Source organism: Tenrec ecaudatus, unplaced genomic scaffold (assembly GCF_050624435.1).
Source record: "Tenrec ecaudatus isolate mTenEca1 unplaced genomic scaffold, mTenEca1.hap1 Scaffold_1513, whole genome shotgun sequence".
Lineage (NCBI taxonomy): Eukaryota > Metazoa > Chordata > Mammalia > Afrosoricida > Tenrecidae > Tenrec > Tenrec ecaudatus.
Genome location: NW_027458002.1, coordinates 79,193 through 95,660, shown reverse-complemented (window position 1 = coordinate 95,660; position 16,468 = coordinate 79,193). Strand labels below are relative to the sequence as shown.

The following is a 16,468-nucleotide window of genomic DNA, read 5'->3' as shown; positions in this document are numbered from 1 at the left end:
AATGTGAAATTGACCTGTTTTTTAAAAGCTTGAATGATCTGGAGGTTAAATGGAATGGGGGAAAGTATGGTTTAAATCCTTGGAATAGTGATTTGGGGACCTTTCAGGAACCTGTTTCATGACGCCAATTTACTTCCAACACTGTGGATAGTGACACACATTCAATGAAGCAAGTGCTTGACTGCCAACTTTGAGCCGGCTCTATTACTGCCTACGCAGCCTCTCCAGACATTTCCTTGCAAACTGGCATATTTTTTTAGCCAAGTAAGCTTCTAGTGGCTTATTTTTTCAATTTCCATAAACCACATTATTTAATAACAATTTTTAATCTCCACAAATGAAAATGTGGTTATAAAGTATTAACACCAGGGTTATTGGGTAAAAGGGACTGCAGGACACAGGGTACTAGGAAATTCAGAAGCCTAGGGATTTGGGTGGAAACACTGATTGAGGCACACTAAGACACCGCTTGACGTGGAATAGCCCTCATGTGGACCTACGACGTGTGATATCTAGACAGTGAGCCCTCCTACTCAGTCACAATCACCGACTCCTCAGAACTGTTTTGGAGTCAGGGGAGACTGCATATAATGTCCCCAGAAAGGATCAGTGTCTAGGCTGGAGTCTGAACGCATCAATATATTAAAGATACTTGCTTCTGTTTGCATCACTTTTATCCCTATCATTCTTCTCATGCAGCCAAAACTCAGTCCCAGGCGGATGGCAACTACAGTAACCACACTGTTCTGTCTGACTTCTACGTTAGGACACATAGACCATCTGAATAAACCCTTTGATTCTGTGTCCCTCTCCTTCCCATAGACAAAAGTGCAGCCAGCACCAGACCTTAAACCTGCAGACTAAAGGTTTGTCAAAAGTCTAGAAAGAGCAGTCAATACCCTGAAAACCTAGCCTGCAGAAGAGAAGACACAGAATCAAAAGCTACAACTGAAAAAAAAAAACTCCAGGTGGGTGTCATTCAGACAACCAATTCCAATGAAAACACTTGAGCTTCTCACAGTGTAAAATTGCTTTTACTTCTATACTATTGTAATTCAAACAGTTTCCCATATCTCACCTCCAAATGTAACTCCAGCAGATTCAAGTATATTAAGGAAGAGGCAATTATTCTGGTGTTTTCTCTGCACCGATTATGGAGCATCAAACAGTTTTTTACTATTCTCAGCTCATGCCTTAGATTTTCAACTATTTGAATGTGAAGGAAATCTTAACATGCCGCGTTTCACTGGCTGCCTTCTGTGTTGCCTCACCCAGATTTACGTTTTTCATTTTGAGAGTGCCTCAACATGGTTTTTTTGTTTTTGTTTTTTTTGGTCAAGGGGCATTGTCATTTTCCATCTTCAGATCCATATGGGAAATTTTACATCCTGCATGTTCCCGTATACAATAATTACATTAAACAATGGAGCTTTCTGTATCTTCCTGTTTTTCACAACAGGTTGTGCTCACTCATATTGTTAGCTTATCATGCCAAATGTCCAAAATGCACAGGTGGTGTTAATTGAAGGGCGGAATGATTCATGCATTGGTCACTTTAGCATTGCAAGTTCTTGAGCATCTTGATTTTGAAATTCAGTAAAGTGAGATGATGCCTTAGCCAGTTAAATGTTACTCCTTCCAAACTTCACGTACACTCAGACATATCTGAGCAGAAGCCACATTATCTACGTGAAAAAGCTTTGGGTGCTCCCCAGCTATATGCAGATGCCCACCAAATATGAGATTATTTTGCTTTCTCTGACTTTGCTCTTAATAGCAGTCAGCCTCATTCCATCTCTTTTGTAGATGGTTGTGGATTCTGGGGGGCCTATGGCATAATGGTGGGCTTATGAGATTAAAAAGATCTTTTAGGGAAGTTTTCTTGATGTTCATTTAATATTTAATTACAACTCTCTTTTATACACGTGTGTCTGTGGATTTCAACATTTCAGTGAACAGATTAGCACATTCCCATAGCGGAGTGAACCTCCCTTCCGTCATCTGGTCCCAAGTATTCTTGATATTGGTCAGGAGTGTTACCTGGAGTTGTCTCAGCAGGTTTCCTGCCATGGGCAGTAGAGCTACCACAGTGGTCAGCACAGCAGTTCTCGCTGACCAGGCACTGCAGTCCTTATCCAGGCTCCTGTCCTCACTTCTTTCTTCACTTGGTCCAGAGCTGATGGGTCCTTAGCACTCCTGCAGGTCAGCTTTCTCCCTGAGGTTAGTTTTATGTCTGGACTCACACTGACTCTCCCTCACTGTGAAAAACTTTGGAGGTAGAGAGTGCTACAACTTGAAGACAATCTGAATTGGGTACAGTGGAAGGAAGTATGATCTATAGATATAGATAATTATATAGATATTATATTGAGATATATTCCGCAATAAAATACTGATTAAGAAAGAAATCTGCCTGAAAGACAATGAAGGTATTGAACAGAGTGTAGGCTTCACTCTTTCCACATGAAGAGAAAGATACTTAAAACAGACTTCTATTCAAAATAATTGAAGCAAGAAAGTAAAAGTTATTTGTCCCATGTAAAGGAGGGAATTGTCAAGTCAATTCTTTTTGATGGGTGTCTGTGATGTGTGTGATAGGAAAGCTTACAGCTGTTGGCAATTGTTGAACATGATGATAATCTAAGGCCACTGAGTCATTCATGAAAAGAATTGTTGAAAATTTATTTTGTTGCCTATACATGTACCATGAGAAAAATAAATTAAAAATGAAAGATAATTTCTTCATGCATAATCAGAAACTGATGGAAAGTCTTGCTGGTACAACACTTCAAAACACTAGCTAAAATATTGAGCTGGAAAAGAGATTATGATATAAGCCAGAAATTTGAAATTAAAAAATTGTTAGCAATGGAATAGTCTTTATTTAATATTTAATTATTTTCTCATTTTTTTCTCCAAAACCATTTTATTTGGTGCTTATAATCATATCAATTCTTAGTTTAAGTGCATCAAGCAGCATTGAACAATTGTTACCAGAATCAGTTTCAAAACACCCCCTTCCTTCTTGAACTCCTTGGCATTAGCTCCCTTTTATCCCCGCCACGCCCTACTGTAGGCCCCAGAATCTCTTATTCTCTTTGCTATCTCGATGTGTTCATCAATTCTGGGTGTCATCTAATGTAAAACAGATAAACAAAGAACAAAATTTCAAGAATGTTACCGCCCATGACAAAAATACATCTGAGATAAACCCAAATAGGAATTGGAAATTGAAGAAGCAGGCAGTCCAAGTGCAGTCTGCTGCCCTTCCCCAGAGTCCATCACAGACCCAGGTGTGCTTAGGACCAAATGTGTCAGGCTGGCTACTGGAATGTGATGACCTTGCTGTCTGACTGCCTTTCCCAAGGCTTCTGGATCTAAAAATACTCTTTAGTAGCTGGCATCCTACAACACACCTACCTTCTTCTGAACATAAGCCAACATTCCCCAAACTGATTGTTACATACATTACATGGAATATACAAAACAACAACAACAAAACCATATCACTCCCTTCCAGTAGATTCCACCTTATAGCACAGCCTTCCAGTAGATTCCACCTTATAGCACAACCTTATTTCTCTATCTCTGCTGTTGAGGAGGGAACACTGTTCTTCACTTTCAGCACAAAGGAGGGATGCTTGCAAACCTCCATTCCTGCACTGGCCACAGTGTGAAACCACTGGCTGTGGAGACTGGTGCCCATTCCTGATGATGAGCCGGCTCTGTCTCTTCTCTCTGTGAGAAAACTATTGCATCCAATGCCTGTGAATAAGGTGTGCTTTTTCTGGTGACCTCAGACATTGGTTGAACGGAAATATTCTGTTAAGTCGTCCTTACACTATAAAAGAAGGGGAAAATGCAAATGGATGGAAGAATAAGGTTATTTTTATCAAGCTACTTTGTAAATTGAAGCACAACCAGAAAAAAATATCTTTAAAAGGAAAACCATTAACATGTTAATAAATATAAACAATATCATAAATGATGTCACAGAAAAGATGAGATTATTAACCTAAAAACACAATGTAGGAAATTCTATGAAGACCATGGTAATGGGAAAAAAACAATTCCTGACAATAGAATTAAATATGTTTAAACAAAATACAGAAAATAAACTAATGGACATAAGCAACCAAAATAAGATTCAAATTGGAAACACAATTAACGTAACTCACTGGCACTGACTCATAGTGACTGTCTAGAGTAGAGTAAATCTGCCTCTTAGAGTTTTAGGCACTGTAAAACTTTTTTAATTGAGAAATTGGCAATTTTATTATGAAATATATAATAGATAATATTATATCGATGTTAGATTTCTTATTTAATTTTCAATATTATTTTGTTAAAATAATTTTTGAAAGTATTCAAAATAAAAATATTTTAAAACATTTTTTCAAAACTAATATGTTTTAACATTTTATTTCTTTCAAACAAAAACCCTTTTATTAAGACCTAATCCAGACATCATCCCATTCTACAGTTAAATTGTATCCAGCAGTGTTTTAGAGTTAGAAAACATGTTTTTTCCTTCTTCAACTCCTATTAACTCCCCCATCTCTCTTGCTGAAACCCCCAGGAACCCTTATTCTGTAGAGTCACCCACCCTGTGCTTCATACATTAAGAAACATATAAAAATATATGAGGATCAAAAGTGCTACCAACAATAACAAAACACAGCAGAAATAATCCCTTAAATTTGTAAAAATCACATAAAATGTTAAAACCCAGATTCAGCACAAAATTCATAAAAGGAGAGATCAAGTGAAAAGTTTTAACCATCAAAGTCAGATGTGTCACTCTGAAATTCTATAGTCATCTCTCCAATACTCTCTGATCACCAGCTTTTTCCACCCCTCAGTTACGGTCAGAGGGAAATCACAGGAGGTGTATTCCCTGTGGAGATCCTGCAAATGTATTTTGAGATTCCACTGTCATCCATGGCCTTCTGCATGCCAGAATCTCACAAGTTAAGCTCTGATACTATTTAAAAATTTTTGTTTTTTAAGCTCTGATACTATTGGCTTCTTTGGATTTGGATTATATAATTTACATTCCTTGTAAATCTTTTTAAAGCCTCATCTGTCTCCCTTGGAGTGGCTGATGCTTTTGAACTGCTTACCTTGTACTTAGCATCCCAATGTGAAATCCACTATGCCACCAGGGTAGTGGAGTTGTAAATAACCTTTATTTGCATATATTATATATTAGTTATTTATTATACTTTGTTCTCCTGATTGAAAAACATATAGCTGTAATTTAATTAGGACTGGTACATTTATTACATTTTAAATGTTAAATAATTTAAAAATTATTTAACATTTAAAATTTTAAAAAACGGTTTCAGATTATTTTAGGTAATTACACTTAGCTGACCATTCTGCACCTCAGGCCATCAAAGATGCTGGGTGTTTTTGAGTCACTTTTACTCATGAAGACTTACAGCAAATAAGTAAACTTCCAAGTCCTGAACCATCCTCACTTGCTCTTAAGTTTGATACCATTTTTGCAGCCACTCTGTCTGTGCTTCTAACTGAGCGTTTTCCTCTGTTTTGCTGACACTCTACCAAACAGGATGTCCTTTCTCTAGGAACCAGTTCCCCTGATCACAGATTCAAAATACGTGTGAAGTCACACTATTCTCAGTTCTAAAAAGCATTCTGAGATATGAGTGTGGAATGTCCTCCTCTTATGACACATTTGCTTTCTTTTGGAAATCAAAGTTTTCATTCCAACAAGCGTTCACTTCCTTGGGACTCCAATGAGTAATCTTACAAAGGAGTCCGCGAACCAGACAGCTCATTCCAGTTCACCTGTTCCCCTCTGTGCCTGTAACACTTGTTTTTGCATCAAGGGAGACCGTGGAGAGCAAGCATTATGAAGGATATGCCACAAGTTTAGCCCCAGAAGTCACCCATTTATTTTCTCAGACTTAGAGATCTTTAGTCAATTATCACACACAGTGCACAGGGAGCATTGTAGAAAGAACTCCAGAGGCCTGCCCGGGCTGTAATAGATCAGCGAGCTCAGGACATTTGAAATCATGCTTTGCACTCATGAATCTGTGCATGCCTGTATTTCATTGTCAACAGATTTTGAGTAACAGATAGGATGAGAATGACCATGATAATCAGTTTGTAGAGAAGGAAAATCGGTCATACAAGATGAGTATGAAGGATCAGAGTAACTTTAATATTTGTTCCTCCGTTCAAGTATGCAGGGAGGAAATTAAAAAGCCTGTAAATTTAGAGGTGAGTGGAGAGAAAAAAAATTGTCCCTGGTGTGGCTGAGAGGTAAGAGAGGAAACCCTCATTCAACAGGAAATCCTCCCTGTCATTCATGTGTCTGTCTAGGACTGGGTGTGTGTGTTCAGTGGGTCCTGCACGCCCCCTGCTGCCCAATGTGTTCCCTGCAGGGGAGGCTTGTGTCGGCTCACACTGACTTCCCTCACTGTTCCTTGCACAGTAATACATGGCGGTGTCCTTAGCAGTCATGGAGCTCAGCTGCAGGGAGAACTGATTCCTCCATGTGTCTCTGGTGATGGAAAGTCGGCTCAGGAATGACGGGTTATACTCTGTACCACCATCATAATCTCTGTATCTCATCCACCACAGTCCTTTCTCTCAGGTCTGGTAGATCCAGTTCCAGTCGTAACCAATGCTGGTGATGGAGACACCAGGGACAGTGCAGGTGAGGGACAGCTTCTGGGAGAGTTTCACCAGTGCTGGCCCTGACTCCTGAGGCGGCACCTGGGACAGGACGCCTGTAAATAAAAATAATTGGAATATGTCAGTCACTTGCAGTTACAACCATCCTCATAGAATCAACACTGATATATGAGACCCTCAGGTTGGGGAACTGTCACCAGGCACAGAACTCACAGAAATGGCATCTTTAGACCACAGTTCTGCTTTCCCAAGGGACCCACAGCCCTGTCAGAAGAGAACTGATAGCTTTCAGTACCCAAGGCTGGGATTTTAACCTAGTGCCTGCAGAATGATTTGCATAGGAGGGAACCCTGTGTTTATCAATAGAGGTTCTTTTGTTTCTTCTGAGGCCATTGTAGGGTAATTCTTCTTTTGAACTTATTTGTGTGTTAGGCTGCAATGAGAGATCTCTTTTCCTAAGAGGTGTGTGTGAATGGCCAAAGGAAAACCCAGCATTTCTGAGCCCAGTGTTCTCTCCCTCCAGCCTTCATTGCTCCTGCCCTGACTGAGGCTCCCGTATATCCTGTGTGTCGAGGACTGGACAGTATGGAATTATCCTGTGTGTCGAGGACTGGGCAGTATGGAGTTCCTTGAAACCATCAGGTCCACCCGAGAGTATCATCATTGCCCCACACTCTCCAACACCCATGTCTTCTTTAGACACTGATGCTGTGAGGCAGAACTATGGGCTGTCACTCTACGTGCCAAAGCCTCTCTCGACCCTTACAGGAAGTTGGAAGCTGCTTAAGGCTAAAGGGCATGCTCACATTCAGGTCTTTGTGAGAGAAAGCCGGCACACCTGGTTGAGACGCCATCTAGGTCAGATGGGCTTGATTCAGCCAATGGGTTTAACCAGTATGGTCGACCACGCCTCCCAACTGGGGCCCTGAAAATGCCAAAAACTTTGAGACTACGCCTCTCTCCCAGCAGACACTATGCAGTTCAGTGCCTCCCGGCACTTAATAATTTAAGTATAAATTATTTCAGGAATTGTAAAATCATGCTTTGTTTTGAGTTGTTTTCTCTTCAAAAGATATTTGGCGTCAGATGTGCACACATACAGTTTCAACCAACTGGCATTTGGGGAAAAATACAACAGTGGAGAGAAACGGAATGTGTTGAAAGAAGCACATTGAGGGCAGAATTTAATGACATTGAGAGAACACTGGGCCTTCTGGGATTGATTTCAACTTATCCCAAGTTTGATGTGTTTCTCCCTGTCTTCTCAGGAAGAACGATGGATTTTCATTTTCAGGGCAGGAAAATAAGAGATATTTGAACTGTCCTTCCGGAGGAGTTCCCGGAGAGGCTCTCGGCTTGGGTAAATTGGGAAAGTCTAGACACAAGAGGAAACAAGCACTCAGCACCCCTGTCCTTGCTCCCATGGGAAAAACTGTATCCCCTGTACCCTGAGCTCCCTCTGCTACCCTCTTGGTCTCCTGACGCTTGAGATGTTTGTCCACGTTCCTTTCACCGTGCCTCCTGGTACTTTTCCCACATAATACATGCCAGTGTCTCCAGGTTTCAGATTATTGCTAAAACATGCTTAGCTGGCTGAGCTATCATGGTTGCAGTGTGTTGATTTTGAAGACGGGGCTGTTGCTAAAATTGTCATCACTAGGCTTCTTTGCCACATAACACACGCTTTGTTTCCCAGAGCCTGATAGATCTAGAAACTTGCTATCTGCAGACATGGCAGTGAGACATAGCCCTCTGAGAAAGCTTTCTGAGCCCATCACTGGTCTGTAGCAGCTCTACCTGCACTATTACACCTAGGAGTACAGAGGAGATCTAATTTAAAAGAGTTCTAAGATGAAAAGCACTGTGTTTGATGTTCAAGGTGCTCACAGGGTAAGACATCCATGTCACCAAGAAGAATCCAGAAGGGTGTCACCGCCACAGGTATCTCTGATCAACATGGGAAGAATATGAGTTTGAGTTGTGCTGCCATATTTTACACTGCAGGTGATCCACGTGTGCTGTGTTTGTGGAAGCAGAAGGTTGGCTCCGAGTAGGAAAGGCTGAGCAATGGCCCCTGGAGGGGATGTTCCTGACCCGCGTTCTGTGATTCAATCTCTCCTCTTCATCATTCACACTGACTGTGGACAAACAAGTCCTCCCTGAAAACCATGGGCAGTTTGGTAGAAATGCACGTGGTTGGCCTGAGCTGTGAGCCACAATGAAGGAAATTCCCGAGGATGCCATTTTGCTTGGTGACCTTCTTTCTTGGTAGCTCCATCCTATCCTAAGGACAAGGTTAGTCTATGAGAGATTCAGGCTATTGGGTAAAGTGAGGGTAAAATGATGACTATTTCTGAGCATCCACTTCTCTTAAAAAATAACAAAATGACATTTTATTGATAATTTATCCACATAATATACAATTCAGTAATTCAACCATATCAAAAGGGTTGTATAATCCTTACCACAATCAATTTTACATTATTTTCTCCCCCATAATCATTATCATTTATGTAACTTTTTATTTTGCAAAAATATACACAAGAAAGCAGTTACCAATTCAACAACTTCTACATGTGTGCTTCGGTGCCACTGACCATTCTTTTTATGTTGTACAACTATTATTTTTATTCTTCTGTGAATTGTGCTACACACCCATTAAAATGAATTCACTGTCCCCTAAGCAAAAATTCTTCCTCCTTCATGCACAGTAAAAAGTTTGGTTTCTTTTTAAAAATAATTTTCTTGATATAATTTTCACACTTCCCTTGTTAAACCAGACCTAAAAAGAGTTCCGTATGCATCATCACAATCAGCTCTAATGTTTCCTCCTGCCTCCCGCACCCTCTGATCACTCCCCAATTACCTTCTCCCTCCCCTTCCAGATAAACCATTGCCTCAGTGGTTGTCTTTATGTATCCACTTCTTCTGTGCTCCAAACAGGAAACAAATAACAGAAACTATAAACAAATACAGAAAGATAGAATAATAGCGCTGGAGGCTCAGGGAATCTAGGGTGGACGATACCTTCAGGACCAGGGGCGTGAGGGGCGAGGCTGGGAGAGTGGAGGGTGAGTGGGTTGGAAAGGGGGAACTGATTAAAAGGATCCACATGTGACCTCCTCCCTGAGAGATGGACTGCAGAGAAGGCGGGGAAGGGAGACTCCGGATAGGGCAAGATATAACAAAATAACAATCTGTGGATTATCAAGGGCTCATGAGGGAGGGGGCAGCAGGGACGGAGGGGAAGAAAAAGAGGACCTGATGCAGAGGGCTTAAGTGGAGAGCAAATGCTTTGAGAGTGATCAGGGAAAAGAATGTACGGATGTGCTTTATACAATTGATGCATGTATATGTGTGGATTGAGATAAGAGTTGTATGAGCCCCTAATAAAATATTTAAAAAATAAATAAATAAAGCATACAAAAAAGGGGGGAGCACCCACTTCTCTTCTCATTTCGTCCTCCTCATCTACCTTGGTGGTTGTGGAGTCTCACCTGTCACTTTCCAGGTACTCGATAGAAGTGCCCATGGTTTGTGACAAGATTTAGCTAGATCAGTGCTCTAGGTGATCTTATTCTGAGGACAGGATCTTATAACATGGCTCTGCACAATCCTCGCCTTCATGGGGAGATCACTAAAGATAAGGGCATTAGAGCAAAGTGTGGTGAAGAAAGCAAATGGCGCAAGGCTATCGATTATCTGGGGTCTTAAAGGTCTTGTCATCAAACAAGCACCAGTCTAAGTGAGGCGTCAAGTAAGTCCACACTGAAGAAGCACATCAGCCTGTGTGATCCAAAGATGGTGACAACAAAATACAAATATGATGAAGGGAAAAGTTTCAGAGCTACAATTGTGAACCTCCAATTTGTTAAAGGCTAATTGGACAGTGGGAACTCAAAGTCCATCTGGAGAATATCTAGTCATATTAGGCATTTGGCAGATCCTCTTGACAAGCTTTATTATCAGACAGAGATGACTGCAAACTTGATCATAGTGGATCAGACCATGGCATAATATGATACTTGGTCAGTTGACCTACCTCTTGACCCAACCTGAATTTGCTCTAGGGTCAAGTATTTCTCACTTGTTCTACAACAGATCCCCACCCACCTCTGGACTTTAAAATACTGAAGGTGAACTTTCCTTTCTTACTCTTTACTTTCATTTTTATAATGTTTTTATTCTCTTCCTGCTGTTTTGTTTTTGTGTTTTATTGTTTCTATGTGTTTTATTGTTTCTATTGGGTTTCCAAGTGTGTTAAGCACAGAAGGAGTGGATACTTAGAGACAATAACTGATACATTGGTCTGGGGCATGTGGGGAGCAAAGGAGTCAGGAGGGTGAGGGGATTTGGGGAGCAAGCAATGAATGCAAGAGGGGGAGGGAACATAAGAATTTGTTATGATATAGGTATATATATATTTACAATTCTTTTAAAAAGTGATTTAACTATGCAAGTGTATTACATGTGAATATTATATTAAAAACCCCTACATTAAAAGCCATCAAGAAGGCAAGGCCCAGGATGATGTAGAATAGCTGCTGCTTCAGAGAGGGGTTCCTGCATAACCGAGGATGAGGCTCCCAAACCCAGTCCCAATGCCGGCTCCAGAGACACCACTCCAACTGTTCCAGTCCCGGCTCCAATGAGCTTGGCTGCTATGTCAATGTCCCTTGAGATGGTGCTGACTAGAAGCTTCGACAAGGGATCAGTGAGGTCAGGGAATGTGGGACTCTCGAGCTGATGAAGTGCTCATCTGTCAGTGTCTCCAGTTATTTCGGCACCTACACAGACAAGGGTCGAGTCAACAACTGGGAGGTGTTCCTGACCAGGGAAAGGGTGGAGATGAATTTGGTGCAGGCATACATTTTCAGGGGATGAGGAGTAGTGTCAGGGGAGTTGCTCTTGGTGCAGAGAAGATAGACAGCTCTACACCTATTCTTGATATGACTGAATTATTGAATTGAAGCATATGTACATGAAGTTCCAATAAAATTGTTTTAAGGAAGAATGTTGTCTGTTACTTATGCAGACCTTCAGATAGGGCTTTGGTTAACAGGCTCATGGCCAAGAGTCTCTCTTTGTGAATAAAATTCTATCAGCACACGGCTATGTCCTTCTCTACTGCTTGCTGCTATTTTCACACTCCATCAGTTGGGTTCAGTAATAGTCTCCAAGAGTATATGACCAGTGGAATCATAAAGTATGATTTTCAGGCCTTTTTCAAAAAAGAAATTTGCTGATCCTTGATCTAGGGGAAGAGTCAGGAAGAAAAACAGCAAGACTTTCGGAAATATATAATTTTAAACTATAATGATTATTTGACAGAATATAATATTTTAAAATTTTCACTTGAATGGATAGGTAAGAACTACCTACTATGGTTGTACAGTGGTGACTTGCCCAGTAGTTAAATGAAAAGTCAATCATTCAGACCCAGCAACTGCTCTGTGGGAGAAATTTTTGGTAGAATAACCTCATAAGGAACTACAGGCTTGGTATTCTTATATGAGAAGTTCTCATCTGTCCTATAGGATTACTAGGAGTTGGAAATGATCAGTTTTAGCAGACTTTTAGTTTGGGTGAAAAGCAACTTTTTTCAATATATTATACTTGAATAAATGACACCAATTTTCAAACCACCAACTTTACAGCCATTAGTTGAGTCCTTAACAGTTAGCACTACCCAGGAACTTCACTGAGTCTGCCTGAAAGCTATTCGACTGTGGCAGTTAAGTGATTTCCTGTCAACTTGCAAAGGAATGAACTCTAGCCTGTCAATCAGTTTGCAGCTAAATGACCTAATTTGGAGGTGCAAATAAGATAAACATCTCACTAGAGGCCACATACATTCTCTCCATGCGAGGCATTCCTGTTCACAAGTCACATGGAGCTACGCAAATAGCAGCCAGAGCCTTGAAGCTGGAGGAGTCCCATGGAAACCCATGTTAGCACTAAGATGCTTTCAAGGCCACTGGATCCACAAGACCTTCCACCCACTAACTAGCCTGTGATCTGCCTGTACTCAGCGTTGTTGCATATGTTGCATGAATCGAGAGGAATTTACAGATTGGTGTCAGACATATGGACTACTATTGGACTTATAAGTTTGATCTGTCCTGGGCTGGTATGCTTTCTCAATTTACAATTGCTGCTTCTATAAAGCTCTTTCTATACACATAGAAGTGCCTATGAATTGATTTCTACAATCCACCCAGACTAACATACTGACCTCAAGACATATGCTGATCACCCCTGACAGAGTAATATACACTCCCTGTAGAACAAGCTCATTTGTTTGTTTTCCTCTCCAACAGAATGTTTTCTCTTCTTACAACTTTGAATCCACAAATATTAAGGGTAGGCACTGAATCATAAACAATATAGATTCCAAGTGGGAAACTATGAGATGAAGAACCCTGGATCAAAGTAAGAAACCTGACTTGAAACTCCCTCTCCAAATGCTCCAGAGTCAGAATGCTTCCTTCTTTTCAGGCCCTTACAGCACCCTACAATACACAGCTCCCTCCCTGCATGGGCGGTTCGTATCTGTACTCACACTGACTTCCCTCCGTGTGTCTTACCCACCGTAATACATGGAATTGTGATGGACTTTTAGACTGTCCATTCGCTGATACAGTGTGTTCTTGGCAATGTTTCTAGAGATGGTACACCAGCCTTCACGGAATCTACATAATATGCGATAGCAACAGTACTAATATGTGAAACCCACTGTAGGCCTGGAGCATGACTGATACAGGTCACAGCAGTGCTACTGAAAGTGAATCCAGAGATTGCACAAAAGAATCTCAAAGACATCTTAAGCTCCCTCAAGTCTCCTTCAGACCCAGCCGGTTGCACATTAGTGTTGACACTTGCAAACACAGAATATGCTGGTCATGAAAACCATGACATATTTCCAGTCTCCTGCTCCACACACTAGCTCTCAATAAAATGACTTGTTAAAATACCTGAGTGAGACAAGTCTGTGTTCATACAAACTACTGAATGGGCTTACCTGGGGACTCTGGTACTGAGGATCTTTTCCCAGAGCTGTATGGTTGGGAATGGTGTGGATTTTATTAGCAGAAGGGGGGGGGGCGGTATTTGCATATCTTCCTAATATACAGTGGCAACTATGGCTGAATATTTTCAAAATGCTCACTGTTCCACCTTAAACGTAAATGAGTCTCCCAGAAGGATTCATTGGGATTATTACTTGGAAATGGTTCCTTATTATGTGATTGCGATACACAGAATACAGTCCTGTTCATATTGTTTCATACACAATAAGCGATTTATATATAGCTGATTTAAGACAGTATGTATGCTCATTTGCTTAACATATTTCACTCAATTTATTTCATTTATGTGGCAATAGACCCATAAGTTTATATCTAGTCAGCATGAATTGATTTTAATGCTTAACATCTTAGAGAAGGAACACGCATATACTACAATTTATCTCTTTTTAGACATTTAGGTTATTTCTCATTTCTGGTTTTATAATGAAAGTTACTATTTGGGTTGAAATAAAAGAGAAGAGAAAAAAGCATTCACATTAATATTACAAGAAATCACAGTAACAGACATGGCCTTACAGTAAACTTTTCTTCAACACAATTGTAATATTAACAATAAATATCATATTTTTAGTGAGAGCGTTCCCATTAGGACAGAAACACACCAAAGTCTTAACTTTGCTAGAGAAGATGTCTTAGATGACATTGAAACTGCATAAAGATTTTTCTAAAATATTTAATAGTTTAAAGCCTCTTGTGTCAAAGTCAATAGGATCTCCCAGAAGCACAGACTTACGACAATACTTGTTTTATTGCAGAACAGAGAGTATGTTGTAGGACAACAGTTGCTAAAGGATGGTTTTGGGTCCAGAAGCCCTGGGAAAGGTAGTCAATCTGCAAGATCTTCACGTTCAAGTAGCCAGGATCCCACATTTGGTCCTAAAATAATAGTAGAATTTCCAATTCTACTTTCACATCCCTTGTCCTTTGGTTAATCTCTTCATTTTTTCATATGCTATAATTATATAATAATGTATGGCTAGTACTCTTGTTTTAAGAGTGATTTTAGTGCAATTAAACAAATAATATATTGAATATAGACTTTACTTATTCCATTGATAATACTGTTCATATTTCAAGGCTCTGAATTATATGAAAATCACTTTTCCTTTTCAATATTTTAAAGTGTAATTTGAAATGTTGCTGTACCCACAGATTTCCATCAGTTGTGCCCGGCTATCAAAAGAGATAGTTACTGGGGTCTTAAAGGCTTGAAGATAAACAAGCGGCCATCTAGCTCAGAAGCAACAAAGCCCACATGGAAGAACACACCAGCCTGTGTGATCACGTGGTCCTGAAGGGATCAGTTATCAGGCATCAAAGAACAAAAAAATCATATCATTGGCTGCACATCTCCATGATACGATCGCCGAAGACAAACGGGTGCATAAGCAAATGTGGTGAAGAAAGATGATGGTGCCCAGCTATCAAAAGAGATAGTGTCTGAGGTCTTAAAGGCTTGAAGGTGAACAAGCGGCCATCTAGCTCAGAAGCAACAAAGCCCACATGGAAGAAGCACACCTGCCTGTGCGATCACGAGGTGTCAAATTGACCAGGTATAAGGCATCATGCAAAAAAAAAAAAATATATATATATATATACCATAGTCAATGAAGGGGGAAGTGCAGAGTGGATACCCAAAGCCCATTTGTCGGCCACTGGAGATCCCCTCACAGAATGGGTTAAGGAGAGGAGATGGGTGAGTCAGGGTGCGATGTAGTACCGATGAAGAACGCAGCTTACCTCCAGATGCTGGATGCTTCCTCCCCCCAACTACCATGATCTGAATTCTACCTTGCAGGACTGGGTAGGGCAGAGGTTGCACACTGGTGCATATGGGAGCTGGAGGCACAGGGAATCCAGGGTGGATGATATCTTCAGGACCAGGGATGTGAGGGGCGACACTGGGAGAGTAGAGGATGAGTGGGTTGGAAAGGGGGAACCGATTACAAGCATCCACATGTGACCTTCTCCCTGGGAGACAGACAGCAGAGAAGGGGGGAAGGGAGACTCCGGATAGGGCAAGATATGACAAAATAACAATCTATAAATTATCAAGGGCTCATGAGGGAGGGGGGAGTGGGGAGGGAGGGGAAAAAAGAGGACTTGATACAAAGGGCTTAAGTGGAGAGCAAATGCTTTGAAAATGATTAGGGCAAAGAATGTACGGATGTGCTTTATACAATTGATGTATGTATATGTATGGATTGTGATAAGAGTTGTATGAGCCCCTAATAAAATGTGAAAAAAAAGATTTCCATCAGTTTCTGACGATGTGTGAACAAATATATCTGTCATTTATTTTAAATTTTTCTCATTGAACATATATATTCAAAAATATTTTCAACATACGTTTCATGCATAATTCAGTGGCATGAGATTTATCATTGCTTCAACGATTACCAACATCTGTTAATTTCCTGTCACCCTTAACAGAAATTGCGGAAAGAACTCCGACTTAACCCTTCCACACTACCATGGAATAAATTACTCTATCAATTTCTTGTTTCACTTGTTTTGAATAGAATTCTGATTTAAGTACTTTTCCTCTTCCTCTGGAAAGAAAGCAACCTAAACTCTGTTCATTGCCCCATTGTCTTTAAGCCAGATTTTTGAAATCAGTATTTTATTGTGGCATATCTCTCTATCTCAATCTCTATATAAACATCTATAGATCATACTTCCTGACACTGGAAACAATTCATAGAGCTTGA

General features: G+C 40.5%; 1 long non-coding RNA gene across 1 annotated transcript in view; it reads right to left on the bottom strand.

Moving 5' to 3' along the window:
• Positions 1–5,898: 5,898 nt before the first annotated feature.
• The window catches only part of LOC142436107 (uncharacterized), a 52,830-nt gene continuing 42,260 nt past the window's right edge, over positions 5,899–16,468 (bottom strand). The window contains exon 3 of the long non-coding RNA XR_012781780.1: positions 5,899–6,764. This is a non-coding gene — a long non-coding RNA (uncharacterized LOC142436107). The remainder of the gene's footprint in view (positions 6,765–16,468) is intronic.